General features: G+C 42.8%; 1 pseudogene; it reads left to right on the top strand.

Moving 5' to 3' along the window:
• Positions 1–829: 829 nt before the first annotated feature.
• Positions 830–22,497, top strand: LOC140186924 (alpha-1-antitrypsin-like; annotated as a pseudogene).
• Positions 22,498–23,838: the final 1,341 nt, after the last annotated feature.

A 23,838-nucleotide genomic window follows, 5' to 3' on the forward strand; every position in this document is an offset into this window, starting at 1 on the left:
CTCGACCTTGGTGGAGTTTTCTGTCTAAAATAGAAAGCAGTTCTCAATGTTCAGGTTCACTAACAACAATAATCTTGCGTAAAACCACACAATGAACAATGCAAACCTTAATGTACCCAGAAATGTTTGATCTGCAAGCTGTCCTGACTTTGTGGTTTTGAGGAGATCAGTGGATAAAAATGGAAATTTATCCTAACATGTCTCTATGCAAAATCCAATACCTGAAACTGATATTAAAAGGTTCTTCTCGGAATATTTGCTGAGACACAGTGATGTAGTCAAATCCATACTTGCAAAACCAATCAAATTGTTTAAACAAAGATATCTATGGATCAAAAGTCACTTCATTGATTAATGTCTAAATCGTGTTTACAATTGTTATGGTATAAATTGACATTAGAGACCAAGGACTATACTTCAGCAAGTTGGATTGCCAAAGATGAACGGGCTTCTTCACTTCAGGTAGGACTCTGAAATTATAAATAGGCTACCAATATGAATCTGTAAGTGAACTTGTGTTAGAACCTAAGGAGCAATATCTGATCTTGTTAACTTGTGAAATGTAATAGAGTTTCAATATAAGCTTTGTGGAGAACCTAAAAGGAATGTTTTGAACAAACTCAGAACCCAGTAATATAGTAGGTAGTGTGTTGCTATCACTGCTCAGGGGGTTCACCATCAAACATGTACAGGTTAGTCGGCTAATTGGTCATTGTCAATTGTCAATTGTCCTGTGATTTGACTAGGGTTAAATAGGTGAGTTTCTGTGTAGTGTGGGTCGTTAGACTGGAAGAACCTGTTCTGCGCTGTATTTCTAAATAGTGCACAATAAATACATTGTAGGTTTGTGTTTTACTTTGTAGGTTCAACATGGAGAAGTTGCTTGCTTTTGCTTTCCTGATGGTCACTTTACCTTCCAGTGGCATGGTCAGTGGACATCCCTCTGCTGTCAATGAACCTACCCCACATCCTTCCCTTCTCAGCAGCAAATTCAGAATTTGCATTGCGTCTGTACAAAAAGATTGCCGCTCAACCAGACATAGCTTCCCAAAATACTTTCCTTTCTCCACTGAGCATCTCTGCCTCCCTGAGCATGTTGTCATTGGGTGCCAAGGATAATACTCGGGCTCACTCCTGCAGGATCTTGGGTACAGCAACATGACAAACAATGGTGCTGTCGCCGTGAGGGAGACATTCCGCCAGCTTCTGAAGCATTTGAACAATGTGAGTGATGGAATCCACATGAGAATCTCTCTGTATGTTCAAAAGGGAAAAGAAATTCATGAAAGGTTCCTCAGAGAAGCCGAGGAATATTATAATGCCACAATAGAGAGGGTTGATTTTCGTGAACAACAAAGTACAAAAGACATAATAAATGCTTATGTGAATGACATAACCCACGTCAAAATCCCAAACTTCTTTAAAGAGCCCCTCTCACTGGACACTCTGATGTTTCTTCTCAACTATATCTTGTTCAAAGGTAAGATATCATTTGGATGTTAAACACACATCATTTAACGACTGAATCAGTTGATGCTTCAACTTCTGTATATTGAGTAGGACAATTTCTAAACATCTTTATATGCTCTGTGAGGGTAGGGGTGTTTTGCAATTGTTTGTTTGTTATGCACCCTGTTGTATGACATGAGTGATCATTGTCTTTCCATGATAATGATAGTACTTGGCAAATTTTTTCACAGAAGTGATTTGCCATTGCTTTCTTCTGGGCAGTGGCTTTACAAGATGGGTGAGCCCAGTCTTTATCAATACTCTTCAGAGATTATCTGCCTAGTGCAGTGGTTGCATATCCAGGAGTTGTGATATGCACCAGCTGCTCATACGACCACCCACTACCTGCTCCCATGGCTTCACGTGACCCTGATGGGATGGGGGGGGGGGAGTCTAAGTAGGTGCTGCACCTTGCCTAGGGTGAGCTGCAAGCTCGTGAAAGGAAGGAGTGCCTCACACTTCCTTTGGTAGAGATGTCTCTCCACCCCACCACCCATGTTATGCAATGCAATAATTTGAAAATCTAACCATTTAAAAGTTTGTACATCAGTGCATGAATTCCCATTTTTTACACTGATGTCCCCAAATTGATGATGTCAGAATTACCTATAATTCAAACATTTCTGAATGCATTGTTAATTTGTGTGGCTCTATGCAAGATTGTTGTTAGTTAACCAGAAAACTTAGAACTGTATTCTATTTATAAAAAAATATTTCTCAGGGAACTTAAAGTGAATTGAACAGTAATCAATTTTCAAGACAATATATTTATTTTATTTTAGGTATTTGAAATATTGATCCAAAGAATGCAATATTTGTTTGGTTATATTTTATTTTTAATAATTATGAGATACTGCAGATGCTGGAAAACCACAGCAACACATACTAAATTCTGGAGGAACTCAGCAGGTCAGGCAGCATCTATGGAAATGAATAAACAGTCAACACTTTGGGCTGAGAGCTTCTTCGTGACTGGAAAGGAAAGGAGAAGATGCTTGTATAAAAAATGGGGAAGGAAGATAGCTAGAAGGTGATAGGTGAAGCCAGGTGAATCAGAAAGGCAAAGGGCTGGAGGAGATGGAATCTGATAGGAGAGGACAGTGGACCATGAGAGAAAAGGAATGAAGAGGTAACCCATTGGGGGGGGAGGTGACAGTCAGGTGAGAAGAGGTAAGAGGACAGGGAGGGGAATAGTAAAGGGGAGGAGGAGGTAATTTTTTACCGGAAGGAGAAATCGATATTCCTACCATCAGGTTGGAGGCCACCCAGATGGAATACAAGATGTTAGTTCTCCACACTGAGGATGGCCTTATCATGGCAAAAGAGGAAGCCATGGACCAACATGTTGGAAGAGGAAAGGAGAAATTAAAAAGTTTGACCACCAGGAAGTTCCACATTGTTTTTTAAAGTTATGCACTGGAGTTGCAGATCTCTCTCTGTTCTCCATCTTGTACACCTCCCCTTGATCCTGTTCATCTCTCACACACAGGGGCACCACAGTGGGATAGTAGTTAGTGTGACATTCCAGAGTTTGGAATTCTGTTCTGTAAGGAGCCTCTGTACATCATCCCTATGGAATGCGTGGGTTTCCTCTGGGTGCTCCAGTTTCCAAAGACCTCCCGGATAGGTTAATAGGTGATTGTAAATTGGCTGGTGATTAGGTTAGGATTAATTGGGTTTGTGGGTGGTGGGGGTTGCTGGGATGGTGTGGCTCGAAGGGCCAGATGGGCCCACTCTGCCCTGTATCGCCAAATAAATAAAGTCAAACATGAACATCTCTGTCCATCTCTCCTCCGATAGAGTTTTACTTTGATGTGCTCTAAACTCTCTTACATCGAACTATCTTTGGGGTGTATTTCAAACTATGTCATAAGGTATTAAACTAAATTAAGCTAATTTGCAAGGGGGATGATACCCAGAGCGATAGAGCAGTGAAAGAAGTGCATGGAGTAAAGCCAGATCTAACATATAGAGAGGCTTTGAGGAAAGAGAAGCAGAATAAACGGTGTAAAGGTAGTAAGGCAGAAGGGCTGAAGTGTGTGTACCTCAATGCAAGAAGCTTCAGGAACAAAGGTGATGAACTGAGAGCTTGGATACATATATGGAATTATGATGTAGTGGCCATTACAGAGACTTGCGGGGCACCAGGGCAGGAATGGATTCTCAATATTCCTGGATTTCAGTGCTTTAAAAGGGATAGAGAGGGGTGGAGGGGAGGAGGGGTGGCATTACTGGTCAGGGATACTATTACAGCTACAGAAAGGGTGGGTAATGTAGCAGCATCCTCTTTTGAGTCAGTATGGGTGGAAGTCAGGAACAGGAAGGGAGCAGTTACTCTATTGGGGGTATTCTGTAGGCCCCCTGGTAGCAGCAGAGATACAGAGGAGCAGATTGGGAGGCAGATTTTGGAAAGGTGCAAAAATAACAAGGTTGTTATCATGGGTGACTTTAACTTCCCTAATATTGATTGGCACCTGGTTAGTTCCAAGGGTTTAGATGGGGCAGAGTTTGTTAAGTGTGTCCAGGACGGATTCTTATCACAGTATGTGCACAGGCCGACTAGGGGGAATGCCATACTAGATCTAATACTAGGTAATGAACCGGGTCAGGTCACAGATCTCTCAGTGGGTGAGCATCTGGGAGACAGTGACCACCGCTCCCTGGCCTTTAGCATTATCATGGAAAAGGATATAATCAGAGAGGACAGGAAAATTTTTAATTGGGGAAGGGCAAATTTGAAGAAATGAGGAAGGATCTAAAAAGCGTGGATTGGGACAGGTTGTTCTCTGGCATGGATGTGATCGGTACGTGGGAAGCCTTCAAGGCAGAAATTTTGAGAGTGCAGAATTTGTATGTTCCTGTCAGGATTAAAGGCAAGGTGAATAGGAATTAGGAACCTTGGTTCTCAAGCGATATTGCAACTCTGATAAAGAAGAAAAGGGAGTTGTATGACATGTATAGGAAGCAGGGAGTAAATAAGGTGCTTGAGGTGTATAAGAAGTGCAAGAAAATACTTAAGAAAGAAATCAGGAGGGCTAAAAGAAGATATGAGGTTGCCTTGGCAGTCAAATGAAGGATAACCCACAGAGCTTTTACAGGTATATTAAGAGCAAAAGGATTGTAAGGGATAAAATTGGTCCTCTTGAAGATCAGAGTGGTCGGGGTATGTGCGGAACCAAAGGAAATGGGGGAGATCTTAAGTAGGTTTTTTGCGTCTGTATTTACTAAGGAAACTGGCATGAATTCTATGGAATTAAGGGGAACAAGTAGTGAGATCATGGAAACTGTACAGATCGAAAAGGAGGAGGTCCTTGCTGTCTTGAGGAAAATTAAAGTGCATAAATCCCCGGGACCTGACAGGGTGTTCCCCCAGACCTTGAAGGAGACTAGTGTTGAAATTGCAGGGGCCCTGGCTGAAATATTTAAAATGTCGCTGTCTACAGGTGAGGTGCCGGAGGATTGGAGAGTGGCTCATGTTGTTCCATTGTTTAAAAAAGGATCGAAAAGTAATCCGGGAAATTATAGGCCAGTAAGTTTAACGTCGGTAGTAGGTAAGTTATTGGAGGGAATACTAAGAGACAGAACCTACAAGCATTTGGATAGACAGGGACTTATTAGGCAGAGTCAACATGGCTTTGTGCATGGTAGGTCATGTTTGACCAATCTATTGGAGTTTTTCGAGGAGGTTACCAGGAAAGTGGATGAAGGGAAGGCAGTGGATATTGTCTACATGGACTTCAGTAAGGCCTTTGACAAGGTCCCGCGTGGGACGTTAGTTAGGAAAATTCAGTCGCTAGGTATACATGGAGAGGTGGTAAATTGGATTAGACATTGGCTCAATGGAAGAAGCTAAAGAGTGGTAGTAGAGAATTGCTTCTCCGAGTGGAGGCCTGTGACTAGTGGTGTGCCACAGGGATCAGTGCTGGGTCCATTGTTATTTGTCATCTATATCAATGATCTGGTAAATTGATAACGTGGTAAATTGGATCAGCAAATTTGCTGATGATACAAAGATTGGAGGTGTAGTAGACAGTGAGGAAGGTTTTCAGAGCCTGCAGAGGGACTTGGACCAGCTGGAAAAATGGGCTGAAAAATGGCAGATGGAGTTTAATACTGACAACTGTGAGGTATTGCACGTTGGAAGGACAAACCAAGGTAGAACATACAGGGTTAATGGTAAGGCACTGAGGAGTGCAGTGGAACAGAGGGATCTGGGAATACAGATACAAAATTCCCTAAAAGTGTCATCACAGGTAGATAGGGTCGTAAACAGAGCTTTTGGTACATTGGCCTTTATTAACCAAAGTATTGAGTATAAGAGCTGGAATGTTATGATGAGGTTGTATAAGGCATTGGTGAGGCCGAATCTGGAGTATTGTGTTCAGTTTTGGTCACCAAATTACAGGAAAGATATAAATAAGGTTGAAAGAGTGCAGAGAAGGTTTACAAGGATGTTGCCGGGACTTGAGAAACTCAGTTACAGAGAAAGGTTGAATAGGTTAGGACTTTATTCCCTGGAGCGTAGAAGAATGAGGGGAGATTTGATAGAGGTATATAAAATTATGATGGGTATAGATAGAGTGAATGCAAGCAGGCTTTTTCCACTGAGGCAAGGGGAGAAAAAACCCAGAGGACATGGGTTAAGGGTGAGGGGGGAAAAGTTTAAAGGGAACATTAGCGGGGGGCTTCTTCACACAGAGAGTGGTGGGAGTATGGAATGAACTGCCAGACGAGGTGGTAAGTGCGGGTTCTTTTTTAACATTTAAGAATAAATTGGACAGATACATGGATGGGAGGTGTATGGAGGGATATGGTCCGTGTGCAGGTCAGTGGGACTAGGCAGAAAATGGTTCAGCACAGCCAAGAAGGGCCAAAAGGCCTGTTTCTGTGCTGTAGTTTCTATGGTTTCTATGGCAAATTATGAGGCTATAAGGCTAGAACTTGCGGGTGTGAATTGGGATGATGTTTTTGCAGCGAAATGTACGAGGGACATGTGGTCGATGCTTAGAGATCTCTTGCAGGATGTTAGGGATAAATTTGTCCTGGTGAGGAATATAAAGAATGGTAGGGTGAAGGAACAATGGATGACAAGTGAGATGGAATATCTAGTTAGGTGGAAGAAGGCAGCATACATGAGGTTTAGGATGCAAGGATCAGATGGGTCTATTGAGGAATATAGGGAAGCAAGAAAGGAGCTTAAGAAGGAGCTAAGAAGAGCAAGAAGGGGGCATGAGAAGGCCTTGGCTAGTAGGGTAAAGGAAAACCCCAAGGCATTCTTCAATTATGTGAAGAACAAAAGGATGACAGGAGTGAATGTAGGACCAATTAGAGATAAAGGTGGGAAGATGTGCCTGGAGTCTGTGGAAGTGAGTGAGGTCCTCAATGAATACTTCTCTTCGGTATTCACCAATGAGAGGGAACTTGATGATGGTGAGGACAATATGAGTGAGGTTGATGTTCTGGAGCATGTTGATATTAAGGGAGAGGAGGTGTTGGAGTTGTTAAAATACATTAGGACGGATAAGTTCCCGGGGCCTGACGGAATATTCCCCAGGCTTCTCCATGAGGTGAGGGAAGAGATTGCTGAGCCTCTGGCTAGGATCTTTATGTCCTCGTTGTCCATGGGCATGGTACCAGAGGATTGGAGGGAGGCGAATGCTGTCCCCTTGTTCAAAAAAGGTAGTAGGGATAGTCCGGGTAATTATAGACCAGTAAGTCTGTGGTGGGAAAGCCGTTGAAAAAGATTCTTAGAGATAGGATCTATGGGCATTTAGAATATCATGGTCTGATCAGGGACAGTCAGCATGGCTTTGTGAAGGGCAGATCGTGTCTAACAAGCCTGATAAGAGTTCTTTGAGGAGGTGACCAGGCATATAGATGAGGGTAGTGCAGTGGATGTGATCTATATGGATTTTAGTAAGGCATTTGACAAGGTTCCACACGAAAGAAATCAGGAGGGCTAAAAGAAGACATGAGGTTGCCTTGGCAGTCAAAGTGAAGGATAATCCAAAGAGCTTTTACAAGTATATTAAGAGCAAAAGGATTGTAAGGGATAAAATTGGTCCTCTTGAAGATCAGAGTGGTCGGCTTTGTGCGGAACCAAGGAAATGGGGGAGATCTTAAATAGGTTTTTTGCGTCTGTATTTACTGAGGAAGCTGGTATGAAATCTATGGAATTGAGGGAATCAAGTTGTGAGACCATAAAAACTGTACAGATTGAAAAGGAGGAGGTGCTTGCTGTCTTGAGGAAAATTAAAGTAGATAAATTCCCGAGACCTGACAGAGTGTTCCCTCAGACCTTGAAGGAGACTAGTGTTGAAATTGCGGGGGCCCTGGCAGAAATATTTAAAATGTCGCTGTCTACAGGTGAAGTGCCGGAGGATTGGAGAGTGGCTCATGTTGTTCCGTTGTTTAAAAAAGTATCGAAAAGTAATCCGGGAAATTATAGGCCGGTGAGTTTAACGTCAGTAGTAGGTAAGTTACTGGAGGGCGTACTAAGAGACAGAATCTACAAGCATTTGGATAGACAGGGGCTTATTAGAGAGAGTCAACATGGCTTTGTGCGTGGTAGGTCATGTTTGACCAATCTGTTGGAGTTTTTCCAGGAGGTTACCAGGAAAGTTAATGAAGGGAAGGCAGTGGATATTGTCTGCATGGACTTCAGTTAGGCCCTTGACAAGGTCCCGCATGGGAGGTTAGTTAGGAAAATTCAGTCGCTAGGTATACATGGAGAGGTGGTAAATTGGATTAGACATTGGCTCGATGGAAGAAGCCAGAGAGTGGTGGTAGAGAATTGCTTCTCTGAGTGGAGGCCTGTGACTAGTGGTGTGCCACAGGGATCAGTGCTGGGTCCGTTGTTATTTGTCATCTATATCAATGATCTGGATGATAATCTGGTAAATTGGATCGGCAAGTTTGCTGATGATACAAAGATTGGAGGTGTAGTAGACAGTGAGGAAGGTTTTCAGAGCCTGCAGAGGGACTTGGACCAGCTGGAAAAATGGGCTGAAAAACGGCAGATGGAGTTTAATACTGACAACTGTGAGGTATTGCACGTTGGAAGGACAAACCAACGTAGAACATGCAGGGTTAATGGTAAGGCACTGAGGAGTGCAGTGGAACAGAGGGATCTGGGAATACAGATACAAAATTCCCTAAAAGTGTCATCACAGGTAGATAGGGTCGTAAAGAGAGCTTTTGGTACATTGGCCTTTATTAATCGAGGTATTGAGTATTAGAGATGGAATGTTATGATGAGGTTGTATAAGGCATTGGTGAGGCCGAATCTGGAGTATTGTGTTCAGTTTTGGTCACCAAATTACAGGAAGGATATAAATAAGGTTGAAAGAGTGCAGAGAAGGTTTACAAGGATGTTGTCGGGACTTGAGAAACTCAGTTACAGAGAAAGGTTGAATAGGTTAGGACTTTATTCCCTGGAGCGTAGAAGAATGAGGGGAGATTTGATAGAGGTATATAAAATTATGATGGGTATAGATAGAGTGAATGCAAGCAGGCTTTATCCACTGAGGCAAGGGGAGAATAAAACCAAAGGACATGGGTTAAGGGTAAGGGGGGGAAAGTTTAAAGGGAACATTAGCGGGGGCTTCTTCACACAGAGAGTGGTGGGAGTATGGAATGAGCTGCCAGACGAGGTGGTAAATGCGGGTTCTTTTTTAACATTTAAGAATAAATTGGACAGATACATGGATGGGAGGTGTATGGAGGGATATGGTCCGTGTGCAGGTCAGTGGGACTAGGCAGAAAATGGTTCGACACAGCCAAGAAGGGCCAATGGGCCTGTTTCTGTGCTGTAGTTTCTATGGTTCTATGGTTCTATGGTAGGCTTATTCTGAAAGTCAGAAGGCATGGGATCCAGGGAAGTTTGGCCTGGTGGATTCAGAATTGGCCTGCCTGCAGAAGGCAGAGGGTGGTGGTGGAGGGAGTACATTCAGATTGGAGGATTGTGACTAGTGGTGTCCCACAAGGATCTGTTCTGGGACTTTTACTTTTTGTGATTTTTATTAATGACCTGGATGTGCGGGTAGAGGGGTGGGTTGGCAAGTTTGCAGACGACACAAAGGTTGGTGGTGTTGTAGATAGTGTAGAGGATTGTCACAGATTGCAGAGAGACATTGATAGGATGCAGAAGTGGGCCGAGAAGTGGCAGATGGAGTCCAACCCAGAGAAGTGTGAGGTGGTACACTTTGGAAGGACAAACTCCAAGGCAGAGTTCAAAGTAAAAGGCAGGAAACTTGGTAGTGTGGAGGAGCAGAGGGATCAGGGGGTACATGTCCACAGATCCCTGAAAGTTGCCTCACAGGTAGATATGGTAGTTAACAAAGCTTATGGGGTGTTAGCTTTCATAAGTCGAGGGATAGAGTTTAAGAGTTGCGACGTAATAATGCAGCTCTATAAAACTCTGGTTAAGCCACAATTGGAGTATTGTGTCCAGTTCTGGTCACCTCACTATAGGAAGGATGTGGAAACATTGGAAAGGGTACAAAGGAGATTTACCAGGATGCTGCCTGGTTTAGAGGGTATGCATTATGATCAGAGATTAAGAGAGCTAGGGCTTTACTCTTAGGATGAGAGGAGACATGATAGAGGTGTACAAGATAATAAGAAGAATACATAGAGTGGATAGCCATCGCCTCTTCCTCAGGACAACACAGATCAATACAAGAGGACATGGCTTTAAGGTAAGGGGCGGGAAGTTCAAGGGGGATATTAGAGGAAGGTTTTTTACTCAGAGAGTGGTTGGTGCGTGGAATGCACTGCCTGAATCTGTGGTGGAGGCAGATACACTCGTGAAGTTTAAGAGACTACTGGACGGGTATATGGAGGAAATTAAGGTGGGGGGTTATATGGGAGGCAGGGTTTGAGGGTTGGCATAACATTGTGGGCCGAAGGGCCTGTAATGTGCTATACTGTTCTATGTTCTATGTATATTTAAGGCAAAGATTGATAGATTCTTGATTGGTTATGACATGAAGGGTTACAGGAGGGAAGGCAGGAGATTGGGGCACATACATATAGCTCGTGTGCCTAAGACCTTTGCACAGTCTGTATTTGTCAGTGTGCAGTGGAGAACGAGTTTGTAAATCTGGTGGGAGGAAAGGATGTTGGGAATGGGGAGGGTGGAGGGTGGCAGAAGGAGTGTGGGACTGATGGCAGAGAAGGAGTGCCATGGGTGGGGGTGGGCTTGGTACAGGTGCAGACACTCCCAGCCTTGAGACAGTAGGCAAGGTATAAGAAGCCATAGAAAAGAACAGCAGAGATAAGCCATTTGGCTCATCTGACTCATCTGATCTGAGCCTAACCATGTAAACCACCTCCTTCCATCGAGCTGCACGTGACCAGAGCCCTCTGTACCCCTCCCATCCAAGTACCTTGCATGTAGCACTTGCTCTGGCAGCTACTTCCACACCCTCTCCACCCTCTGAGTGAAGGAATTTTCCTTCACATTCCCCTTAATCGGTGGCGCCCCACTCAAATATGCAGCAAAGCATCAATAAAGACACAGAATTGCCCAAAGACTACTCGCTCACCGGTATTCGACATACCACAGGCTCTCTCTCTGTAATGAGGGAAAAAGAGGTCTCCCTGTTTCACAGCAAGAGGGGAGACATAACAGAACAACTCATTGATTTCTGGTGTTAAAAGTCTGTTGCACCACTTTTTCTGAGCTCTGTGCCTCTGGGAACACGGCCAGCAGCCAGCCTGCTGCTTCCGATCTTCCTTGTTCTCCCGTGACACATCAGTCGTCATCGGTGGCGGCACCAGCATTGAATCAGCCCGTCTCCAGAGCCACAAAAATTTGGCACCCCAGAGGCACGTTAGTCTTCCAGGCCATGTCCTTGGCATATCGAAAAGCGGACAGTTATGAGGCCGCATGAGCAGGTCCCATTCCTGCAAAGAACCGAAGTCAGAGTGTAAATCCAGGTCAGGGTCTTCAAATTACCTGAGTGCGGTTATCTCTTTGACTTCTCCAGGTGAATCGTTGAAGCCTTTTGACGCTAATCACACTTATGAAGTTGACTTTCATGTCGACGACAGAACAACAGTGAGAGTTCGCATGATGAGAAGGATAGGAATGTATTACTGGACGTATGCCGAGGACCTCTCCAGTGAAGTGCTTCTGATGGAATATGCAGGAAATACCTCCCTATTGATTTTGCTACCGAAATCTGGAAAATTGGCAGAGCTGGAGTGGAAACTGATCGTTCAAAAATTTGATCATCTCTTGTCGTCAATGGAAAACCGGTAAGTTCAATAAAATCAAATTTAATGTTATTATTATTTTCTAGCTATACAAGTGAACTAAAAAAATTACCATGATGGAAAGACCATAAGACATAGGAGCAAAATTAGGCCATCCAGCCCATCAAATCTGCCCCACCAATCCATTATGGCTGATTTATTATTCCCCTCAACCCCATTCTCTTGCTTTCACCCTGTAACTTTTGATGCCCTGACTAATCAAGAACTTATCAACCTCCACTTTAAATATACTCAATGACTTGACCCCCACAGTCATCCCTGGCAGTGATTCACCACCCTCTTACTAACAAAGTTCCTCCTTATCTCTACTCCAAAGGGGCAACATAGAAAATAGGACATTCAACAGTACAGCACAGGAACAGGCCATTCGTTGCTATCACATCTCATCTCAGCCTTCACTGCTCCACCGAAAAGAAAACCAAGTACATCAAACGTCTCATTATAACACATGCTCTCTAATCCTGGCAGCATCCTGGTAAACTTCTGCTGCACTCTCTCCAAAGCTTCAACATCCTTCCTATAATGAGGTGACCAGCACTGTATACAATACTCCAGATGTGGCCTAACCAGAGTTTTATAAAGTTGCAACATAACCTCCTAACTTTTGAACTCATGGACTAGTGAAGACAAACAAGCCAAATGCCTTCTTCAGAGTCAGATTTATTACCAGTGACACAAGTCATGATGGAGCATAGACAACACAGGAAGAGGCCATTCAGCCCACAGTGTTGAGCCAAACCAGCTAAAATGCAAATCAAAAACAACCAAACACTAATCCCTCCTACCCACACCATGTCCATATCCCTCCATCTTCCTTATATCCATGTGCCTATTCAAACATCTCTTAATAGCCTCTGATGTATTTGCCTCTACCACCATACCAGGCAGTGCATTCCAGGCACCCATGACTTCTAGGTATAAAACTTACACCTCACAGCCCCCTTGAACCTACCCCCTCTCACCTTCAATGCATGCCCTCTGGCATTAGACATTTCAACCCTGGGAAACAGTTACTCCCTCTATGCCTTTAGGATCTATGCCTTTCATAACCTTGCAAACCTCAGTCAGGTCTCCTCTCAACCTCCAATGCTCCAGAGGACACAACCCAAGTTTATCCCGTCTCTCATGATAGCATGTGCCCTCTGAACCAGGCAACATACAGGTAAACCTCTTCTGCACCCTCTCCAAATCTTTAACATCCTTCCTATGGTGGGGTGACCAGAACTGTACACAATACTCCAGACGAAGCCTAACCAGGGTTTTATAAATTTGTAAATAATCTCTTGCCTTTTGAACTCATTTATTTGACTATTAAAAGCAAATATTCCTTCTTAATCACCTTATTGACCTGTGTAGCCACTTTCAAGGAGCTATGAACTTGGATCCCAAGATCTCTCTGCTCAGCAACACAGTTAAGGACCTTGCCCTCAACAGTGTACTGTCTCCTTGCATTTGTCCTGCCGACGTGCAACACCTCACATTTATCTGGATTAAACTCCATCTGCTATTTCTCTGCCTATATCTGCAAATGATCTATATCAGCTGTACGCTTTGCCAGTCTTCTACACCATTGACAACTCCACCAATCTTGGTACATCTGAAAAGTTACTAAACCACCCACCTACAGTTTCATCCAGGTCATTTATATATATCACAACAGCAGAGGTCCCAGCACAGATCCCTGTGGAACACCACCAATTACAGACCTCCAGCTTGAATCTCTGCTCCTGTGTCTAATGGTCTCATGGTCTTATGGAATAAGTCCCTTCAACCATTACCCCTTGTCTTCTATGAGCAAGCTAGTTCTGAATATAAACAGCCAAATCACCATACATTTTAATCTTCTGGATTAGCCTTATGAGTGACTTTGTCAAATGCCTTACTAAAATCCATGTAGACACTGGCCTCCCTCAACAATCTCTCTCATAACCTTGTCAAAAAACTCAATCAAGTTGGTAAGGCCACAATCTGCCCCATGTAAAGCTATTTGGCTCTCCCTAATTAGGCCAAATGCTCATATATCCTATCCTTAAGAATTTTCTCCAGCAATTTCCTGGCAACTGACATGAGACTCACTGGTCTGTGGTTCCCAGGACTTTTCCTTGCCACCTTCTTAAATAAAGGCACAACATTAGCCACTCGCCAGTCCTCTGGGACCTTGCCTGTGGCCAGAGAGGACATGAAGATACCAGTCAAGGGCCCAGCAATCTCGTCTCTTGCATCCTTCAATCCCATCAGGTCCTGGGGACTTATCCACCTTAATTCTCATCAGAAGGCCCAACACTTCCTTCTCCTTGAACTCTGAACACCTTAATGTAAATATACATGCAGCACTGATCTCCTGGTCCTCCAAATCCTTTTTCCTTGATAAATGTTGAAGCAAAGTACTCACTAAGTACCTCACTCAGATTCTCTGCATCCAAGCAAATGTTCACCTCTTTATCATTGAGTGATCCCACCCTCTCCCTCATTATCCTTTTACTCTTGATGTAAGTATAGAATGCCTTTGGATTCACCTTAATCCTACTTGCCAAGGACTTTTCATGACCTCTCCTGGCTTTCCTAATTCCCATCTCAAGTTCTTTTTTGGCTTCTTTGTACTCCTCAGGTGTTTCATTTGATCTTAAATTTTGAAGCTTTACATACTTTTTCTTTTTCTTCTCGACTAAATTCATCACAGCTCTTGACATCCAAGGTTCTCTTATCCTTCCAACCCTGTCCTTCCTTCTAACAGGAACGTATCTTTCCTGCACTCTGTACAATTCATCTTTAAACACACTCCACATGTCTGCTGTGGACTTTCCAGAGAAAAGGTGTTCCCAAATAACACTTCTTAGTTCCTGCTTAACATCTTCTAAATTTGTCCTACTCCAATTTAAAGCTCTCCCACAAAGACCATGCATATCCTTATCTATCGCTGTCCTGAAATTCAAGGAGTTGAGGTCACCGTTGCCTAACTGCTCACCCACTGAAAGGTCAGTCACCTCTGGCCAGGCTCATTTCCCAACACCAGGTCCAGTACGGCCCCTCCTCTTGTTAGACTGTCCACATATTGATTTCAGAAACCTTCCTGGATACACTTAACAAATTCTGCCCCATCTAAACCCTTTACACTAAGAAGCTCCCATTTTATATTAGGGAGGTTGAAATCCCTCATGACAACAACCCTACTATTTTCACACATTTCCTTAATCTGACTACATATCTGTTCTTCAATGTCCCGTTGGCTATTAGGGGTCAGTAGTACAATCCCATCAGTGTGATTGCACCCTTCCTATTCTATCCAAATGACTCAGCATCTGACATCTGACCCCTCCATTGTCTCCCCGACTACAGCTGTGATACTGTCCCTGATTAGTAGTGCTGCTCCCTGCATCCATTACCCCCACCCCCCATTTTACCTCCTCTATCTTTTCCAGTTATTGTGTTTGTCTTAATGTGTTCTTTTGCAGCTGCATCAGACCCGGAGTTTCAATTATTTTATTCTCCTTTGGACCTGTGTACTGGAAATTATATAAAACAATCTTGAACCTTGAATCCATGGATGCTGCCTGATCTGTTGTTTTCCTCCAGCATTTTGTGTGTGTTGCATTAATTTTTAGATTTCCTTTGTGTTAGTTTAATTTATTTATCAGTAAAAGTTTAAAAAACTAAGATGTGAGAAAATGTGAGATGATACGTTGTTATCTGGTGTTACGTTCATGACAGATCTGTAGATGTGCATTTCCCAAAGATGACGCTGAGGACAATTTACAACCTCAAATCCCTACTGTTGTCCATGGGTATCGAAGATGCATTTACTCACCTTGCAAACTTTTCTGGAATATCTGAAGGGTCTCTAAAATTATCAGAGGTAAACCACTGGAAAATTGATTATATCGAATACAGTTTATGTTAACTAACAGAAGATCACGAAAGTACTGCTTGGTTTATTGGGATAATTTAAATGTTTAAGTTTGTATGCACTCGTTGAATATGAATGCACGAACCCACCCTCCACAATCCATACGTATCCTATACATATCTACCCACTGACCCACCCCTCCACATTCCCTATGTATACTATACATATCCAAACAGTGATATTAAATTGGGTTTAATATCATTGGCATATGTTGTGAAATTTGTAGTTTTTGCAGCAGCAGTACATTGCAACACATAATTAGATTAGATTAGATTAGAGTCAATTTTAGGAGGGATGATTGATAAGTTCGTGGCCTAAGGTAGAAGGAGTCAACTTTAGAAAACCTAGCACAGTTATTTTTCAACGTAGTCCTCTCCTGCATGTAAACACTTAGTCCAACAGTCGTGGAGCATACGGATCCCTTCTTTGTAGAAGCGGTCCACAGCAGGGGTGATTGATAAGTTCATGGCCTAAACTAGAAGGACATGAGTTATTAACTTCAAACATAATGCATTATCACTCAAAGAGTTGAACTGCACGTGCATGTAACGAGAGTGTCTTAGACCTCCAGGTGGTCCACAGCAGGGGTGATTGATAAGTTTGTGGCCTAAGGTAGAAAGAGGTGAGTTATACAGCTCTCGTTACATGCACGTACAGTTCAACCCTTTCAGTGAAAATGCAGAAATTTGAAGTTTCTTCTCATCTCCTTCTACTTTAAGCCACAAACATATCAATCACCCCTGCTGAGGACCACTTTCTGGAGGTCAAAGACGCCGACTTCTACAAAGAAGGGATCCGAATGCTCCACGACCGCTGGACTAAGTGTGTAAATGTAGGAAAAATAAATGTGCTAGGTTTTCTAAAACTGACTCCTTCTGCCTTCGGCCACAAACTTATCAATCACCCCTCATATTGTCATTGTGCCGAGTATAGATACAAAGCCAATGAAATGCAATTAGCATTTGACCAGAAGTGCAAAAGAATAGTATTGTTTACAAAATAACTGCGAATAAAACGTAAGTGCTACAGCACTCAAATATAAAAGTGCTGAGACTGTTTGATATAGGTGCAATATTGCTTAGCGCTGTGATGTGAGGTTCAGCAGGGTCACAGCCTCAGGGAAAAAGCTCATCTTGAGCCTGCTGCTGCAGGAGCAGAGGCTCCTGTAGCGCCTACTGGATGGGAGGAGAGTAAAAAGTCCATGGTTAGGGTGAGATGTACCCTTGATAATGCTCTTAGCCTTGCCCAGGCAGCGTTTATGTTAGATGTTCTCAATGGTTGGCAATTGGGTGCTGATAATCTGCTAGCAGTTTTCACCACCCGCTGGAGTGCTTTGTGATCCACGTCGGTCTTCAAGGGCCCAATTTTGGTTTTAACTTTTTTTTTCCTTTTCACATACCTAAAGAAGCTTTTACTATCCTTCTTTATATTCTTGGCTAGTTTACCTTCGTACCTCATTTTTTCTCCTACAGAACTGAAGCATGGTCTCTCTACTTGCAACAAATAGTAAGATCTTCTTTGCATTCCTGGCTGCTTGCTGTATCTGCTCCTAAAACTGTTTGAATCTTTTACCAGAACTGAGATCCCTTCTTAGTGTTCTGCAACTGTTCTGAGGATATATTTTTTTCACTTTTTCACCCAAAATGGACAATTTCACATTTTACCACCTAATACTCCATTTCTCATATCTCTGCCTACTTACTTACACAATCGATATCCCTTTCTAGTCGCCCTAGGTCTTCTTCACAACTTAGTTTCCTGCCTATCTTTGTGTCATGGGGAGAGATCGAGGGATAATTCTCAAAACTACGGACCAGTGAGTCTGACATCAGTGGCTGGGAAGTTACTGGAGGAAATTCTCAGCAGCAGCATTTATGAGTATTTGGAGAACCATGGCCTAATTAGGGACTTTAGGTTACTTACTTTTCTTTCATTTTTCCTTACTTTCCATTTTTCTATTTTCTATTTATGATTTATAATTTAAGTGTAACGTTCAGTTATATTGGCTTGTATATGTCTGCGGGAGATCCCACCCAGCACCCGCCTCAACGCTTCCCACGGGGTCGGTTGCCACCCGAATCAAGCACAAACATCAATCGTCAGCCAGCACACCCAGTAAATTTTAACAAATACACTTTATAGATATTACTAATTCTATGACATTAATATAAATTTAATACAGAAAGGGAAATAATGAAAAAAAAAGGCGCCAACACTTATCAAGGTCCAAGTTCTTCGCACACGACCGTTGGAGCTCAATCGATTCCTGTCGACTCACGGCTCGGGACCACCCGGAGTGATCGACCAGAGTCTTTCCGCACGTCCGCCGTCCTCCTCGTCTCTCCTCCGACTCCCCGTCTCTCCTCCGTCCTCCCCATCTCTCCTCCGGCTCCCTGTCTCTCCACCGTATCCCCGTCTCTCCTCCAACTCCCCGTCTCTCCACCGTCTCCTCCAGAAGGGCCTATTCCACACTATATTGCAATAAATAAATCAATGCATTCTCCTTCATGTGCCTTGCGCGTTACACACTTGGGCGATCATGGCTCTCCACATCGAACGATCCCTCGCAGCGCCAATGATATCTCGCACACTTAGATCTGTTACTTCTTTCACAGTGTCCATATATTTTCCTCTTTGCCTTCCTCTTCCGCATGTCCCAGGCATACAGCCTTGTAATGTAAGGCATTCTATTTCTCCCTTTCTGATGACATGGCCCTGGAATTTAAGTTTCCTCTCATTTAATGTTCTCATTAAAGATCTTTTTGTGTGGCCACGTTGGAGTACTGTCTCATTAGTTACTTATCTCTATATGATATTTTCAAAATTCTTCTAAGAAACCACATTTCTGTTGCTTCTAAGTTTCTTTGGAGTTCTGGTGTTATAGTCCATGTTTCGGAAGCATACAGCAAGATTGACCAGATGTAACATTTTAGTATCCTAAGCCAAAAAGTTAATAACTAACTTCAATAATAAGCATCTGCAATCCAACCCCATGTCATTGAGGACACCAGTGAAATTTTAACTTATGAATTTCAAACATTTGAAAAGGAATGATAGCTTGGGGTACTCCAGAGATCAGAGTTCAGAGTTCAAGGCCAATGCTGTCCGTAAGGAGTTTGTACTTCCTACTCGTGAACACATGGGTTTACCTGGGGTTCCCTCCAAAGCCCAAAGTCGTACTGGTTAGTTGGCTAATTGCTCATTGCAAATCAAAGTTTAAAGAAAATTTATTATCACAGTACATATATTGTATGTCACCACATACAACCCTGAGATTCAGTTTCTTGTGGGCATAGCCTATAAATCCAAGAAACACAATAGAATCAATGAAAGTCTGCACTGAATAGGATGAACAAACAACCAACGTGCAAAGGACCACAAAATCTGTTTAGATTGGTGGTGAATCTTGGTCACTCGGGTTCAGGTGTCTGATGTTGTGGTGTTTGCCGAGCTTGCAGATGCTTCATCTCCAGTCGCAGTGACATCCTCAGTGCGCAGTTGTTGGTGTTTCTCTCTGGGAGTGCTTGTGTTCATGGAGACCCCTGTTCACTTGCTTTGACCCTGATTGGCGAGCCCTTCAGTTGACCTTTGAATTCTATTGCCTCACATTTCTTAAGAGCCTCGACTGGTGAGGAAACATCTGCAAGCTAATTGGCAGGCTCGGCAAATGTGGCAACATCAAAAAATAAACTGTGCAGATACAAAAGAGAAAATAATAATCATTATACATACAGTGGCATGCAAAAGTTTTGGCACCCCGGTCAAAATTTGTATTACTGTGAATAGTTCAGTGAGTAAAGATGAACTGATCTCCAAAAGTCATGAAGTTAAAGATGAAACATTCTTTTCAACATTTAAGCAAGATTAGTGTATTATTTTTGTTTTGTACAATTTTAGAGTGAAAAAAAGGAAAGGAGCACCATGCAAAAGTTTGGGCACCGCAAGAGATTTGAGCTCTCAGACAACTTTTACGAAGGTCTCAGACCTTAATTAGTTTGTTAGGGCTATGGCTTGTTCACAGTCATCGTTAGGAAAGGCCAGGTGATGCAAATTTCAAAGCTTTATAAATACCCTGACACCTCAAATCTTGTCCCAACAATCAGCAGCCACGGGCTCCTCTAAGCAGCTGCCTAGCACTCTGCAAATTAAAATAAATAATGCCCACAAAGTAGAAGGCTATAAGAAGATAGCAAAGAGTGTACAGGTAGCTGTTTCCTCAGTTCGTAATGTAATTAAGAAATGACAGTTAACAGGAACGGTGGAGGTCAAGTTGAGGTCTGGAAGACCAAGAAAAATTTCCAAGAGAACTGCTCGTAGGATTGCTAGAAAGGCAAATCAAAACCCCTGTTTGACTACAAAAGACCTTCAGGAAGATTTAGCAGACTCTGGAGAGGTGGTGCACTGTTCTAGTTGTTCTTCCATCGTCGTCCATGAAGATCTCAACACCATTATGATGATGATGGTGGTGTCGAGACTAGCGCTTGATTTGGATTTAAGTGAGGGAGAGTTGTGCAGCGTCAGCTTCACTCTTTCTTCCCAATTCCCATCCGGATCCAGTGACAAGACAATAGTTGCGATGGCTGGGGACGGGATTAGGCTCAGTGGATGACCAGGATATCTTCTGTGTCTTGTCCTGCTCTACGCATTCCAGGACGCTTGCAGAGACCGCCTTCTTGACCATTGGACCTTCCAGTGGTCTCGTCCATTCAGTCCACCGGAGTCTGTTTCATATGCTGCGATAGACAACTCCCGATCTCACCGAGGGTTTCAGACCCGTTGGCTACCCTCACCAGGTTTAGCCGGCTTCTCGAAGCCATTGCCCGGGGTTTGGCTGCTGTCACATGCAAACAGCTACGGGGACCCACAGGTGAGAGCTGAGTGCCAGGTGGGGACCAAAGGTGGACAACCTGCCTGAAAAGGACACGATATGTTCCCCCACCAGAGGTGCTAGCCTCCCTGACACCCCATACATCCCACCCCATACACTGTTCTACTGCGGAGCGACACCTGCACAGATATGACCATCATGGAAGAGTCATCAGAAGAAAACCTTTCCTGCGTCCTCACCACAAGATTCAGCATCAGGAGTTTGCAAAGGAACATCTAAACAAGCCTGATGCATTTTGGAAACAAGTCCTGTGGACTGATGAAGTTAAAATAGAACTTTTTGGCCACAATGAGCAAAGGTACGTTTGGAGAAAAAAGGGTGCAGAGTTTCATGAAAAGAACACCTCTTTAACTGTTAAGCATGGGGTTGGATCAATCATGCTTTGGGCTTTTGTTGCAGCCAGTGGCATGGGGAACATTTCACTGGTAGAGGGAAGAATGAATTCAATTAAATACCAGCAAATTCCGTAAGCAAACATCACACCGTCTGGAAAAAAGCTGAAGATTAAAAGAGGATGGCTTCTACAACAGGATAATGATCCTAAACACACCTCAAAATCCACAATGGACTACCTCAAGAGATGCAAGCTGAAGGTTTTGCCATGGCCATCTAGTCCCCCGACCTAAACATCATCGAAAATCTGTGGATAGACCTCAAAAGAGCAGTGCATGCAAGACGGCCCAAGAATCTCACAGAACTAAAAGCCTTTTGGAAGGAATAATGGACGAAAATCCCCCAAACAAGAATTGAAAGACTTAGCTGGCTACAGGAAGCGTTTACTAGCTGTGATACTTGCCAAAGGAGGTGTTGCTAAGCACTGACCATGCCCGGTACCCAAACATTTGCTTCAAGCCCTTTTCCTTTTTTGTTATTTTGAAACTGTAAAAGATGGAAATAAAAAAGTAATCTTGCTTAAAATATTAAAGAAATGAGTCATCTTTACCTTTATGCCTTTTGGAAATCAGGTAATCTTTTACTCGCTTAGCTATTCAAAGTAACAGAAATTTTAACCGGGGTGCCCAAACTTTTGCATGCCAGTGTAAATAAGCAATAAATACTGAGAACATTTGAAAGTAAGTCCATAGGTTGTGGGAACATTTGAAACTTAGGATGAGTGAAGTTATCAAGAGCTTGATGGTTGAGGTGGAATAACTCTTTGTGAACCTGATAGTGGGGGACCTGAGGCTCCTCTACCTTCTTCCTCATGGCAGCAGCAAGAAGAGAGCATGTCCTGGATGGTGGGTGGGTGGAAATGTACTTAGGCTGGTGTTAAATCTGTGGGTTAGGGTTAGGGTTAGAGTTAATTATCTCTAAATAATTAAATAGGCAGTTTGAATAATTCAGTGCATGTTTATAGGCCTAAAACACAACAACACTGTTTTTGTAAGTTGTAAGATATTAATCATATATAGTAATAAAGTATTTGGAAAATCTATGAAACTTATAAATTGGATGTTTTTGTTATAAATCAAGTTTGATGCCTTTTTTTCCCTCTGTAGGTGATACATAAGGCTGTGCTGGAAGTAGATGAGAAAGGAACAAATTCTACTGCAGTTACAAGCTCTCAAATAATCCCAATGTCTCATGCTATTGAGTTTAAATGTAACAGACCTTTCTTGTTACTAATTGCTGATAACAATATCAGGAATGTCGTGTTTGCTGGGAGAGTGAGGAACCCCAACATTTGATCACAGAGTCCACACCATCACAAAACTTGTGCATCTCCGGATGGAAAACAATGCAGTTACTTCTAACACTTAAACTTGTAACATTTAAATATTGGGAGTTGGCTAACATAATTTAGGTTTGCTTTATAATAGGTTAACACGTCAGGCATTGATTGAAGAGATTTCAAGTCAAAGTAAACCCTTCAACAATATCCACATTAACAAAATATTTCAAATATAGACTTCCTGGTTGTTATGATTTGCTTAAAACATATTTGATTGAATAAGATGATTTATATTAAAGTAGGAATTGCACCTGATCTTTACTAGTCGAGTTTGTTATTGGTTTTACTTCAAAGCTCTTCTTCAACTTGCTCTTGTAGACATGTATTTCAAGAATAATAGTCACAGGAAGATTTCCAAACTGTATAAATGATCCATTTATCCTCAGGCACTCAGTAAAAAATGCAATAAACATGAGAGATTCTACAGATATTCGGAACCTTGAGCAACATGCACAAAACACACAAAATGCTGGAGAAACTTAACAGGTCATGCAGCGTCTATGAAATGAATAAACAAATGTATATCTCAGGCCCAGGCGAGGCCAAGTGGCTGGGAAAGGTAAAAAGGAATCTGACAGGAGAGGAGAATGGACCATGGGAGAAAGAGAAGGAGGGTCACCAGGGAGAGATGAAGGCAGGTGAGAAGAAATAAGGCACCAGAGATGGGAAAAGAACAGAGGAGGAAGGATTTTTTTTTAACCGGAAAAAATGATGTTCACGCCATCAGGTTGAGGGCTACACAAACCAGTCAAGTCAAGTCTATGGTCATTTAATTATATACCTATATATAACGTATATAACCATGTAATACGAGGGTGATTGATAAGTTGGTGGCCTGTGGTAGAAGGAGTCAATTTTAGAAAACCCAGCATATTTATTTTTCAACATAGTTCCCTCCTACATATACACACTGAGTCCAGCGGTCGTGGAGCATACGGATCCCTTCTTTGTAGAACTGGTCCACAGCAGGGGTGATTGATAAGCTCATGGCCTAGTGTAGAAGGAGATGAGTTATACAGCTCTCATTATATGCACATGCAGTTCAACTCCTTGAATGAAAATGCAGAAAGTTTGAAGTTTCTCTTCATCTGCTTCTACCTTAGGACACGAACTTATCAATCACCCCTGCTGTGGACCACTTTCGGGAGGTCCAAGGCGCCGACTTCTACAAAGAAGGGGTTCGTATGGTCCACAACCGCTGGACTAAGTGTGTAAATGTAGGAAAAATAAATGTGCTAGGTTTTCTAAAATTGACTCCTTCTACCGTAGGCCATAAACTTATCAATCATCCCTCATTTCTATAGCAATGAGACATTTCCTTATCAGGTCCCCTCTACCACTACTCTGCTCCGTCTAGCAGAATTAGTCCTTACTCTTAATAATTTCTCCTTTGGCTCCTCCCACTTCCTCCAAACTAAAGGTGTAGCCATGGGCACCCGTATGGGTCCTAGCTATGCCTGCCTTTTTGTTGGCCTTGTGGAACAATCATTGTTCCAAACCTGTTCTGGTATCTGTCCCCGACGT

Source organism: Mobula birostris, chromosome 1, assembly GCF_030028105.1.
Source record: "Mobula birostris isolate sMobBir1 chromosome 1, sMobBir1.hap1, whole genome shotgun sequence".
Taxonomy (NCBI): domain Eukaryota; kingdom Metazoa; phylum Chordata; class Chondrichthyes; order Myliobatiformes; family Myliobatidae; genus Mobula; species Mobula birostris.